Source organism: Elephantulus edwardii, unplaced genomic scaffold, assembly GCF_000299155.1.
Source record: "Elephantulus edwardii isolate Elephantulus edwardi_28Jun2011 unplaced genomic scaffold, EleEdw1.0 scaffold00085, whole genome shotgun sequence".
NCBI classification, from domain to species: Eukaryota; Metazoa; Chordata; class Mammalia; order Macroscelidea; family Macroscelididae; genus Elephantulus; species Elephantulus edwardii.
In genome coordinates this window covers 10,416,897-10,429,462 of record NW_006399835.1, presented here as the reverse complement: position 1 = coordinate 10,429,462, position 12,566 = coordinate 10,416,897, and positions in this window count along the sequence as shown.

Here is a 12,566-nt window from a genome sequence, read left to right as displayed (position 1 = left end):
TCAGGAGGGAGAGATTCAGTAAATACAAACTAAGAATAATGTTGACTCTTAGGGTATGTCTTAGTGCCATAGGGTGAATTCTAGTTTGTATTAAGCCTCCCTCATATACTGATATAGCATTTGGTTTATTATTAATATTAAATTTTATATTCAGCTTCCCACAGCTAATAATTGAATAGATATTTTCTAAGGCCAACAAGTTAAATCAACATAGGCTATATCTGGATCTAGGAGACAGAATGAATGGAGGAAATGATGTTTATAAAAATAATTATTTATACAAATGAAAATTGAGATCACATGATAAAATTAAGTTTAATACGTTTTCATAAGATTAATCAGAATAAGAATAGACATTCATCTTATCACTCGTGACATTCATTTAAGGAAGATGGAGAGGCATGACACATCTAAATCAAGTACAAAGCCTTCATACTCTCACACTTACTAACATTGAGTTGATTCAGATTCATAGCAATCTCATAGAAGAGAATAGAAGAGCCTCATCAAGTTCCCAAAGCTATAAATCTTAAGGGAGCAGAAAGGGAACTCTTTTCCCTTTTAGGAGGAGGTTGATGAGCTTGAACTATCAACTTTTCTGTTTGAAGTCCAACCCTTAACCCACTATACTATAACTCAACCCACTAAATTCTGGAAATATTACATTTAGCCTCTGGGAATGAGAGCAGACAGAGGATAACTGAATTTAAAGGCTTCTCTCCACTCTCAGTGTTTCCAGTTAGAATATAGTACTGAATTATCTTTCCGTTTTCAGGATGTTAGTCTTCGTATCTCAAACATATTCCTCTCAAGCATCTTACCTACATTCACAGTGCTTCAGCAAGAAAGCCCATGAATCTTCCTTCATCCTTACACAGAAACTTTGTTACTCACTTCTTCTATATCCCCCCACATATCCTTGCAGCTCTATTCATCCTTGTGATTTTAAGTGTCCTTTTTAGGACACAGAAAGAAATTCTGCATTCCCTTCCTTACCCTGCATTTACTTTTTCTCTCTGCAGATGGGAAAGTCAAGTGTTATTGTCTGGGGGACAAGCAAATTAGAAGTCTACTATATACCTAGAATATTCCTTATAAGAAAAGATTACAAGATTTTTATTAGCCTAATTTGGAAACAATCATAGGATATCTACCACACAAATGACATGATAATTTACAGAGAATGTTTGGTCGAGCTCCCTGATTAAAACAAGCTTGGAAGCAGGAGTGGCATCCACTTCTTAAATAGCTTTCATTCATTCATTATTTCGGTCTTTCATTCATAGGGTTGCTATGAGTTGTCAACAACAACAACGATGAAAGAGTTCTGTCGTCCTCGTGGATCCAAAGTTATGCTACCAACCCAAAGGTGGGTGATTTTAATCTGCAGCCCTCAAGCCTGGTTTTAATTGTTTTTGGTCAAACATTCTTCTAAGTGGTATGGGGGTAACTTGTGGCTGCTGTGATGCTAAACACTGTGACACTGATGTGTCAAATGTGATAATGGTCACCCATGGTGGACAGTGTTGGGTGGACCTTCGCTATTAAAACAAGTTTGGAAGGAGGAGTGATATCCACTTCTGAAAGAGCTTGCCTTTGAAAACCCCACGAACCCAGAGAAACTATGAGAATTATACAAGTATTCCGGTCTTTGTTCACAGGGTCATTATGAGTCATCTATGACTGTATGACATGTAACAACAACAACAACAATGGAAAAAAGGGATATTCTTAATGAGACTAATTGACATAAGAAACAATGAATGAACTCAAACATACTATGTGAATATTGTCCTTTAGAGGATTGTTCCTATGAAACAAGAGTTAAAGATGTTCCAAATGCTCAGCTTTTCAAAATTGCTGTACCACTCCTTCATTTCTAAAATGACTCATTTTTCTTTCAAAATTTTCTCTGTTTTTGTCTTTGAGTTCTGAAATTTGCTATACCATCTCACAGAATTCGCAAAATGTCAGGATAATATTTCATGTGATAGTGGAGCTTGGCAGGTCTAAAAACCGTCAGGCTTCTGTCTAGAAAGTTCTTGTAACCCACATGGTCAAGGAGGCTAACAAATCTGTATCAGCAGAGCACATGACAGGCTACTGGCTCATAAGGCTGCTCACAAGGCTTGGGAAACCAGAAAATATGTCAGAAGAGCCACTCATTCTGGTCCCAGGAAGTAGAATTTAGATCATAAGTGAGAACCAGGATTAAAATTAAGGCAAAGAAAGCAAATCTTACCAGATCATTCTTATATACTGAATGTAGTCAACAGCCCCGTGAAAACTAGAGGGATTAAGTTGTATATTACCCTTTGTTTAGTAGTGTGAGTGCTCAAGATACATACCAATCTAATACGACCTTATAAATGTAACAAGGAACTCACTTCAAAATGGAACAACAAGCACAGTCATAGAGGCCAACATTTCTAATACATCCTGAAATGAAGGACTATGCCAATCTATATACATAACAGATCACTTGGGAGGCCGGACTTTAGGAAAAAGAACGTGGCATCAGGATTGGAGGAAAACTCATCAAAACCTTGCATTATACAGATGACACAACCTTGCTTACCCAAACCAAGGAGGACTTAAAGCATTTGCTGCTGAAATTAAAAAAAAAACAAAAACAAAAAAACCTTTGTTCAACCTTTGGGTTGAACCAGTACTCACCTTTGGGTTGGTAGCATATCTTTGGATCCACGAGGACCACAGAACTCTTTCGTCATTGTTCTTGTTGTTGACAACTCATAGCAACCCTATTAATGAAAGACAGAAATGATGTTGAATGAAAGCTATTTAAGAAGTGGATGCCATTTCTGCTTCTAAGCTTGTTTTAATCAGTGGTCAACAAAGTGTTTAAACAGTGTTCAACAGGGATTACATGTTAACATCAAGAAAACAAAGATCATTACCAACGTGCCATAGGCAGTAGCATGATAGATGGAGAAAGGATTAAAATTGTTAAAGATTGGCTTGGATCCACAATCCACATTCATTGGCAACAGCAGTCAGGAAATCAAAAGATAAATTGCATTGTAAGAATCTGTCAAGGATCTCTTCAGTGTGCTAAAGAGTAATGATGTCAGTTCAAAGACAAAGGTGTTCCTGATCCAAGTCAGTATCTGAGAATTTGGACAGTGACAAAGAATGACAGAAGAATAATCAGTGTCTTTGGGTTGTGGTACTGGAGAAGAATAATTAACATACTGTGAACTGCCAAGAGAACAACAAAATCTGTCCTGGAGAAAGTGAAACCAGGTTGCTCCTTGGAAGTAAAGATTTTGAAGCTCCACCTCACATACTTTGGGCATGTCATCAGGTGGGGCCAGCCAGTTGTTGGAGAAGGTCATCTTGCTTGAATAGACACTGTGATTGTGGTAATAGGGTCAGATGTAGCAAGATGGTGAGGTTGGCAAGATTCAGAGCTATTGTTCACAGAGCCATTATGAGTCATCATCGACTCCAAACCACATAACAACAACATAGCTAGAAGGACCACATTATGTATACTGCAGACCATCTCCTGGATTTCTAGTTCTTTCATACACAAATAACTAGTATCTCTTTCCTAATTACTTAATCAGTCCAAATTAGTCATCAGCAATTTCTCCAACAGTAGGGGAACCAGTACTCTTTCAGTAGGGAATAAGTCATACAAGCAAGCTTGCTCATGTAACTGGCTTTCTCTTGCAGATGTCCATCTGATCTTGGTAGTTCTTGACTACTTACTGTATCTCTGGCTTCTGATAAAATTTAATAAAATGTTACTAATAAATGCAGATGTGCAAAGTTTCTAAAGGAAATTCAGAATTTTAAAAAAGCACAGAAAACAAAAAAAATTCCAAAACTAGCCATCTTTTCTTATAAAGAGTGCTAATTAGATTATTTTTAGTTATTGTCTTCGAGTCAGAACCAGCTCATAGCTGACCTTTTATTGGGTTTTCAGAAACTATAAATTGTACTGGAGGAGAATACCTAGACAAATTATAGATTTTCTCTTGTGGTCTCTATTCTGAGGGGAGTATGAATTGTGCAACCAATCCAAAAAAACACAAAAATCACATCTCTATGGCAGTTTGAGTTCACTAGTGATTCTTCACAACAGAGATGAGCCAACTCCTTCCATAAAATCTAGAGTCTTGGAAACAAACTAAAGGCTCCATTATGAGTTGGTTCTGACTTGATGGCACTGTTGTTGTTGTTAGAGGCTGATAACATAGATAATGATATAATTCTTAAGTATGATAGATAGTGACCCTAAGAGCAACAGATTTAAAACCCTGTCCTATCCTGTACCTTTCTCACTATTTCTGACATACTTGAGCCCATTGCTGCAGCCACATCAATACTTCTTCCTCTCTTTTGTTATCCCTTCACCTTCCCAAGCATGACATCCCTCTACGAGGAATATTCTCTCCTAGCAACATGCCTAAAGTATATGAGACAAAGCTTTGCCATGTTTGCCTCCAAGAAGCACTCCAGCTGCATTTTTCTCAAGACATATCAGCTGATTCTTTTGGCAGTCTATGAGTTATTCAGTACTATTGCCCAGCACCACAGCTCAAAGATTTCAATTCTTCTTCTGTCAGTCTTACGTATTCAGCTCTCAGAAGTACAGCAAGTAATGGAAAGGATTATGGCCTGAATCAGGTGAAACTTAGTTCTCGAACTGATAACATTACTCCTCAAAAATTTGAACAAGTCTCTCACTGCAGACTTTCCCAGTGCAATACATCTCCTGATTCCTAATTATTGGTATCAAGAAATTTGATTGTTACTCCAAGTAAGATAAAGTCTTTTGATAGTTTCAATCTTTTCTCCATCTATCATGATATTGCCTATTGGTCCAGTGGTATAAAATTTTGGTTTTTGACACTGATTTGCAATCCATAGTGAAGGTTGTATTCTTTAACTTTCTGCAGCAAGTGCTTCAAGTCCTCCTCACTTTTAACAAGCAAAGTTGTGTGTGTCACCTGTATAACATAGGTTATTAATGAGTCTTATGATCTTAGGCACATTCTTTTTCAGAGTCCAGCTTCATTAATAATTTTCTCATCATAAGATTGGATAGATATGGAGAAAGCATACATACCTGAAACACAACTTTTTAAATTTTTAACCATGTAGTGTTCCTTTGCTCTGTTCACATAACAGCTTCTTGGTCTAGGTATAGTTTTTACATGAGTACAAGTAAGTGATCTGGGATCCCATTTTTCTCAGTTTTAGGCATAATTTTTTATAATCCACACAGTCAAATCTCCTTGCAGAGTCAATAAAGCAGAAATAAACCTTCTGTTATTCTTAGCTTTCAGCCAGGATCCATTTTACATCAGTAATGATATTCCTGGTGACCTAGCCTCTTCCAAATCTTGCTTGAACTTCTGGCAGTTCTCTATGTACTGTTTTAGTAGTTTTGATTTTTTTTTAACTTTTCAGTATTTTTATTTTACATCTAATCATATACATTGTGCCATTGTATTTAATTTATGCACATTGGGTTTTATACAATCTTCCATTTACATTGTTTCACACAATCATTCACAAGCATTATATTTTATATAATTAATCACTATCGATCAATACCTATTATTACCCTGTTTTTTCAAGGCCCCATTGAACCTTTCCTACACTTTCACCCTCTGATCCACACACTAAACATTGCTATCCTAGTAATTTCCACTCGTCCCCTTTTCCTGCTCATTCCTCCCTTCTCCTTCCTCTTGTGAACATTTAAATACATCATGCTCAGTTATCCTTATATTTTTACAGTAATGGGGCTTATTTAGTATTTGTCCTTATGATACTGAGTTATTACATCCAGTGTAATTATGATCTCTAGATTCTCCCATGTTATATAGTATTTTATAAAATAATTTCCCCTTAGTGTTGCATACTATTCCATTGTGTTTCACCATTTTTAAAATGCTCTCCAGAAGTATTTTGCTTGCATGTGATATTTTTTTATACTTGTTTATTTACACAGCTTGTATACATTGTTTTTCTTGTGATTTTAATGATACTGTTTGATAATTTCCACATTCTATAGGATCACTTTTCTTGGGAAGGGAAACAAATATGAGTGTCTTCCAATCAATTAGCCAGGTAGATGATGATAATAATGAGTGAGATCTAAAATGTGAGTGAGGTAGGAACATAAAGACTTGAAGTAGCTAACCTATATGCTTTCAGGGATATGCTTATAATTAAAATGATGAAAGTTAATCCTTGAACAACAAAAGTGTCTAAGGATATAGCCAGTGTATGGCTTTCTGTGAACTGAATTACTTGATATGGCTTCATTAGCAAATCACTTTTTTAGCAAACAACTTTTGTGTTGTTTTTGCATGCTATGAATTTAACTCTAATCTATAATGGTTCTGTTTATTGTTGTTATGTGCCTCTGAGTCAGAATTGACTCAAAACTGACTCTCCTATGGGTTTTCAAATGCTGTAACTCACACGGGAAGAGATTGCCCATCTTTCTTTTGCAGAGTAGTTTGTGAATTTGAACACACACCTTTGGGTTGTCATCATACTCCTTAGCATTAGAAGAGTAGAACTCCCTATAAAGTATTCCAGGGTGTCATCTATACAAGAGTAGATTATAAGGTATATTTCTCATGCAACAACTGGGTAGTTTTGTATCAAGTTTTTATTTTATATTGGTTTGCATACAAAATTCATATACCTTACGCTTCACATGTTCCCTCATTCACATTGTATTTCATCAATCATTGCCATATATTGTATATTACAAAATTAATCAACATTGAACTATGCCCACCATTACCTTGTCTTTTCAGATCCCTTTCATATCTTTCCTATTTCCTTTAGCCCTCACTCCACTCACCAAATTGTGCAACCCCATGGTCTCCCATCTGCTCACCCTCACCCTTCTGTTTTCATTCCTTCCTCCCTTGAACCTCCATACACATTTCACTAGAATATGATATTTTAAAGACAAAATCCATTTGTGCATCAAAACCTTTTTACAGTAGGGTGAAAGAAAACCTACTGACTTGGAAAATATGTTTGGCAATATAAGAGTTTCATAACAAAATTTACAGAATATTACAGGATCCCCACAAGAAAAAGACCGATAACCCAATTATAAAATGGGCAAAAGACACGGAAAGACTTTTCACAGAGAAAGACAATTGGATGGCCAACAGACACATGAAGCAATCATCAAAATCATTGGGTATCAGAGTGATACAAATCAAAACCACAATGAGATACCATCTTACCCTAGAAGCAGTGGCAATGTTTAACAGGACAGCGAGCAATACAAACTGGAGAGAAAGTGGAGAGATTGGAACTCTCATGTACTGTTGATGGGATTGTAAACTGTTACAACTGCTCTGGAAGGCAGTTTGCATTTCCTCAAAAATGTAGAAACTCCATATGACCCAGCTATTTCACTATTAGAAATATATTCCAAGTAAATTAGAACTGAGATCCAAATGGAGATTTGACACCATTGTTCATAGCAGCATTATTCACAATTTCAAGAACACTAGCCAAATGTCCAACAACAATCAAATGGATTTAGACACTGGGGTGCATTCACAAGATAGAATACCATGCAGCATTCAAGAGCAATAATTTTGAAAATTATTGCATAACTTGGGAGAGACTGGAGAACATTATGCTGAGTGAATTCACTCAGTCCTGTACGGACAAATACTACATAAAACCATTATTGTAACAATTGGCAGTTTTAAATTGCTTTTTCAATTATTAGCTGAGGGCTTGACTTTTGCATCAATAAGACTTTTTTTTCCATTAAAGTTTAGTTCTTCTCATTTATTTCTCTAAATGATATTGAGAGTTGTAGGAGATATACAATGCTATCTATTTTGAGGATTAAGTTACATTAATACTTTAATGATGCAGGGAAAGTTACCATCCTTATAGATGATATTTGAGAAGATATTTGATAAGACTTCTCTAGGACCTACGTGATTAGGCTATGTTCTCATTGCCTATATTTTATCATGAAGAAAATTATGCTTTGCACTGAAAAGGAGGAAGCAGAAAGAGACCAAGAAATATTTAGATATGTGTAATTTATTATAAAATTATAAAAATTGCCAAAGGGCAATGCATATTTATTTCATTGTGTGTTAATAGTACAGTGTATGATGGTGGGTAAACAGAAATTATAAAGATTTCTATTTTTTAAGAACATTAAATTGTGTAAAATAAACAGAAAATATTAAAAATCTTTGCCAGAAGAAAAGCAAACCTACTGCTGGGAGGTTAAGATGAGTGTCTTGGAAAGAGTTTCATATCTGATGGAGAATTATTTATTTTCTTGTAAAATACTGTGATGTATGAAATGTAGCACTTATCCTTGACTGGAAATAAGTTCAATAAAATGGCAAAAATAGTAATTTATTTTGTCAACTAGATTTCTAAGGGAGGTAGAGAAGAGACTTACCTAAAGCAAAACATTTGCTGTTTGGGTTATATAGAAATTTTGTGGAACCTGTCAGCTTGTAAAAGTGTCTTGTGATTCTATAATTTGTAGAGGTGGTGAGACAGCTGGGGCTAGTGATGTTTTCAGCAGAACACCATATTCTTTAACAAACTGAAATTTGTCAATATAGCTAATTACATTTAATGAGCTAGAAACAATTTCTTTCCTAAAAATTAAAGAAAAAAATATAGTCAAGCTTTTGTATTAATTATGATTATTCCTAGTAAAACTGTTTCTTTGTCCCTCATGTATTTATTTCATTGTCTAATAGAGCTCACTGGCACCTTGTCCAGTCAGAATAGTGTTTACTTTTGTGTTAGATTATGTCTACTCTCTGTAATAGAATTTCTGACAGTTTTTCATATTTGCCTGATTATTCTGTTTTCTAATTAAGACATTTCTTAGTGAGCGGCCCTATTTGATTATTCTATATTCTTACCATTGGAGCATGCAATCTATAAAGTAGGAGCCACACCAATTTTGGAAGAATGACATGGACCAGCTTGAGGAATATCAATGTTACAAGAGACAACCGAAATCCTCATAATAAACCTTTAATTACTAGATCCAAGAAACAAACACAGGACTAGCATAGTATCCATTTATTTCAATCCTTATATACCTAATTGACATGAAAATAGCAATGCAAACAAATGCATGTATTGTCATGCTTATTGCATCACTAATTACAATAACCAGAAGGTGGAAACAATCTCTATGTCTATGAATTAATGAATGAACAACAACAACAAAAAAGCCTAGAAAACACACATTCAAGGAAATACTACTGAGTCATAAAGAGGAAAGGATACCTGACAATTGCTACTACATATGTAAGTCTTGAATTATTATGTTGAATAAAAGAAGTCAGTCACTGAAGGACAAATATTTTATGATCTTATTTACAGAAAATGACAAGAATGGACAAATGTGATTATTCACCATCACAAGAACATGGAAACATCCCAAATCTCCATCCACAATTGAATGGATTGGGAAATTGTGGTACATTCACATGATGTAATATTATTTAGCACACAGGAGTAACAACTTCAAAAGTTACTATATAACTTGGAAGGGACTGGAAATCATTACGCTGAGTGAACTAACTCAGCCTTATCAAGACAAATACTGCAAAGGAACATTATGATAGAAATTAAAAGTTAACTAGTAAAATGTGTATGAGGATCCAAGGGGGTGGGTGGAGGTAGAGGGGTGATAATGCAGGCAATCATAGGGTCCAACAATTTGGCTGGGAGGGGTAAATAAAATGGGAAAGATCTGGCAGGGTTCTAGAAAGACAGGGTAATGGTGATTAACTTCATAAAACATAATGAATTGGAATGATTATACGAAACACAAAATGAATGAAACTTCGTGTGAAACACAACGTACATGAACTTTGTAAGCAAACCAATATAAAACAATTTTTTTTAAAAAGAGAATTAAAATAAATAAAAGAGAATAAAAAAATAAAGTGCTAAATTAAATAAATTATTGCTTGGAAGGGTGGAGGGACAGAGAAGGAGAGGGAAAGCTTCAGTGAGATAGTGACTGGGGTAATGAGGGTAGGTGTGTCAGAGACAGTAAAATTGGCACAGGGTAGAGCAGGTTTCAGGGCTATTGTACATAAGGTCAATGTGAGTTGCAAGCAGTCCTAAGACATTAACAACAAAAACAAAGCCATTTATTTTTATTTTTAAGTAATAAAATATCTTATTGAAAATAAAACATAAGAATGGGCAAACATAAAGACCAAAGTTTATTAGTAATTACTGGGGTTTGAAGGGAGCATGAGAAAGGGTAGTGTCTACATAACAAAAAACAGAAAAAAAGGGATGTGTCTTTGAAAGGGTCCAAGAGATTGAGCACAGCCCCTCACTGCCTCAGAGCAGAAAGTAGAAAAAGAGCCCATAGCTGGGCCCCATGGTACCTCAAGAGCCACACAGAAGCAGCAGCAAAAGGTTAGTTTATTTGTTGTCAACTCACAGACTCACACTTGTGGTATGGAGTATAGGGTTTATTAGAGAAAGAAGTTAGATAGTTGTGGAAGCAAAGTTTATCACTCAATGCAAATCCAAGTTTTAGCACAGAAGTCCCAAGACAAAATTCTTCAATTAGTTCAGGCTCTAGTTTCAGTTCAGCAGTCAGCTTTTCCCTCCATCAACCCTGAAGAACAGCAAAAACCTTTAACTGCGGCCTTTATTTCAGGGTTTCTCTGTTTATGCCTTGTCACAGTTTCTCCACAGCAATGCCACAGCCTCTTCACCATCATCACCAGGGTCTCGCCACCAGGCTTTTGCTCTCAAAAGGGGCTTGCTCCAGTTTCCTTCAAGTCTTACTGCCTCAAGTCTTTCTCTCCAGTGTGGAAACACTCCTTCTTTTAGCCTAGTCCCACAGTCTGTAGCGAAGATAGCTAAAGACCAGAGAGAGTGCTAAGAAAAGCAAACTTTTAGGCTAACACTACAGGGAGTTGATGTTTACAAAGGAGTGAATATCTGTGTACATAAATAGAAAACTTGGCAAGATTATCAATGCTAATTGGACTGTTTGTTGTTGTTGTTCTTGTTGTTGGATGTCATCAAGTCAACTAGCCCTTGTAAAGGCCCAGTCAGCCACATATGTGAATCTTGTGCTATCCGGTATCATACTCTTATTCTCTGATATGATCAAATACATTGTTACAGTCACTGTGTCGATTCATCTTGTTGAGGGTCTTTCCCTGACTCTCCAAGTTTCCCAGTAAGATGTATTTTTCCAAGAAATAGACCCTTCTTACAAAATGCTGAAACCATGTGAGAATGAGTTTCACTATCCTTGCCTTTAAAGAGTACCTAATTGTTGCTTCCTCCAAGACAAACTTACTTGTTCTTTTAGCAGCCTATGAGATATTCAGTACTCTTCTGCAATAACACAATTCAAATATATCAATTTTTCTGTCACCCTTGCTCATTGTCTGTCTAACTGGCAATTTCTGACAGTGTGCTGTCATTATGGTGTTTAAGTTATTTTTAAAATAATCTTCAGCATGTGATATTAATGATATTGTTTGACTATATCCACTTTCTGTTTATCACCTCTTTTGGCATAAGAACAAATATGGATCAGTTAGTTGGCCAGTTAGCTGACATAGACTGATGAGCATATTCAAGGCTGTGTCTGTTGAAATGCTTCAATTTGTATTTAATCAGATTCTGGGGCCTGAGGTTTGTTTTAGTTTTCCATGCCTTCAGTGTAGGCTGACTTTCATCCAACATTACTATTGGTTCTAGACAACACTTAATAAATTCTTTCAGGTACAGTGAATCTGTATATTCTTCCCATCTTACTACTTACTCAGTAATTCAAGATTTTGTCCATAGAATATTGTCTATTGTCACAAAAACCTTAAATTTGATTTTCAGTTCATTCATGTTGAGAATTGCTTAGCATGTTCTTCCCCTTTAGTATTCTAAAGCCAATTCTTTGCACATTTCATTATAGTATTTGCTTTGTCTCCTTAAGATGGCTTAGGAAATCTTTTGTTCATATCTTTTACCTCAGCATTTCTTCACTTTGAACTCTCTACATTCTAGTGAAATATTCAGAATCTCTTCTGACATTGATTTTGTGTATTCCTTCTATCATTTTTTTCTGTAATGTCCTTTGCTTTCTTTGTGGAAAATATCCTTGATATTATCAAATAACTTACCTGATCTTCAGTTATTAATTTTCAATGCATCAAAACTATTAAGGTGAACTTTATCCAGGATATGTTGTTGTTGTTGTTATGTGCCGCCGAGTCGCCTGCGACTCATAGCGACCCTATATACAACAGCCCTAAACTCCGCTCAATCCTGTGCCAATCGCACCGTCTCTGACACTCCCATCCCAATTATCCTAGTCACTGAATCAGTCCAGATCAGAGAGGGCCTTCCTCCCCTGCACGGTCCCTCTACCCTCCCAAGCATGATGTCCCTCTCCAACGACCGGTCTCTCCTCACAACATGTCCAAAGTATGCTAGACGGAGCCTCAGAATCCTTGCCTCCAGGGAGCCACCCAGTTTAACCCTTTCCAGGACAAGACTGTTTGTTTTCC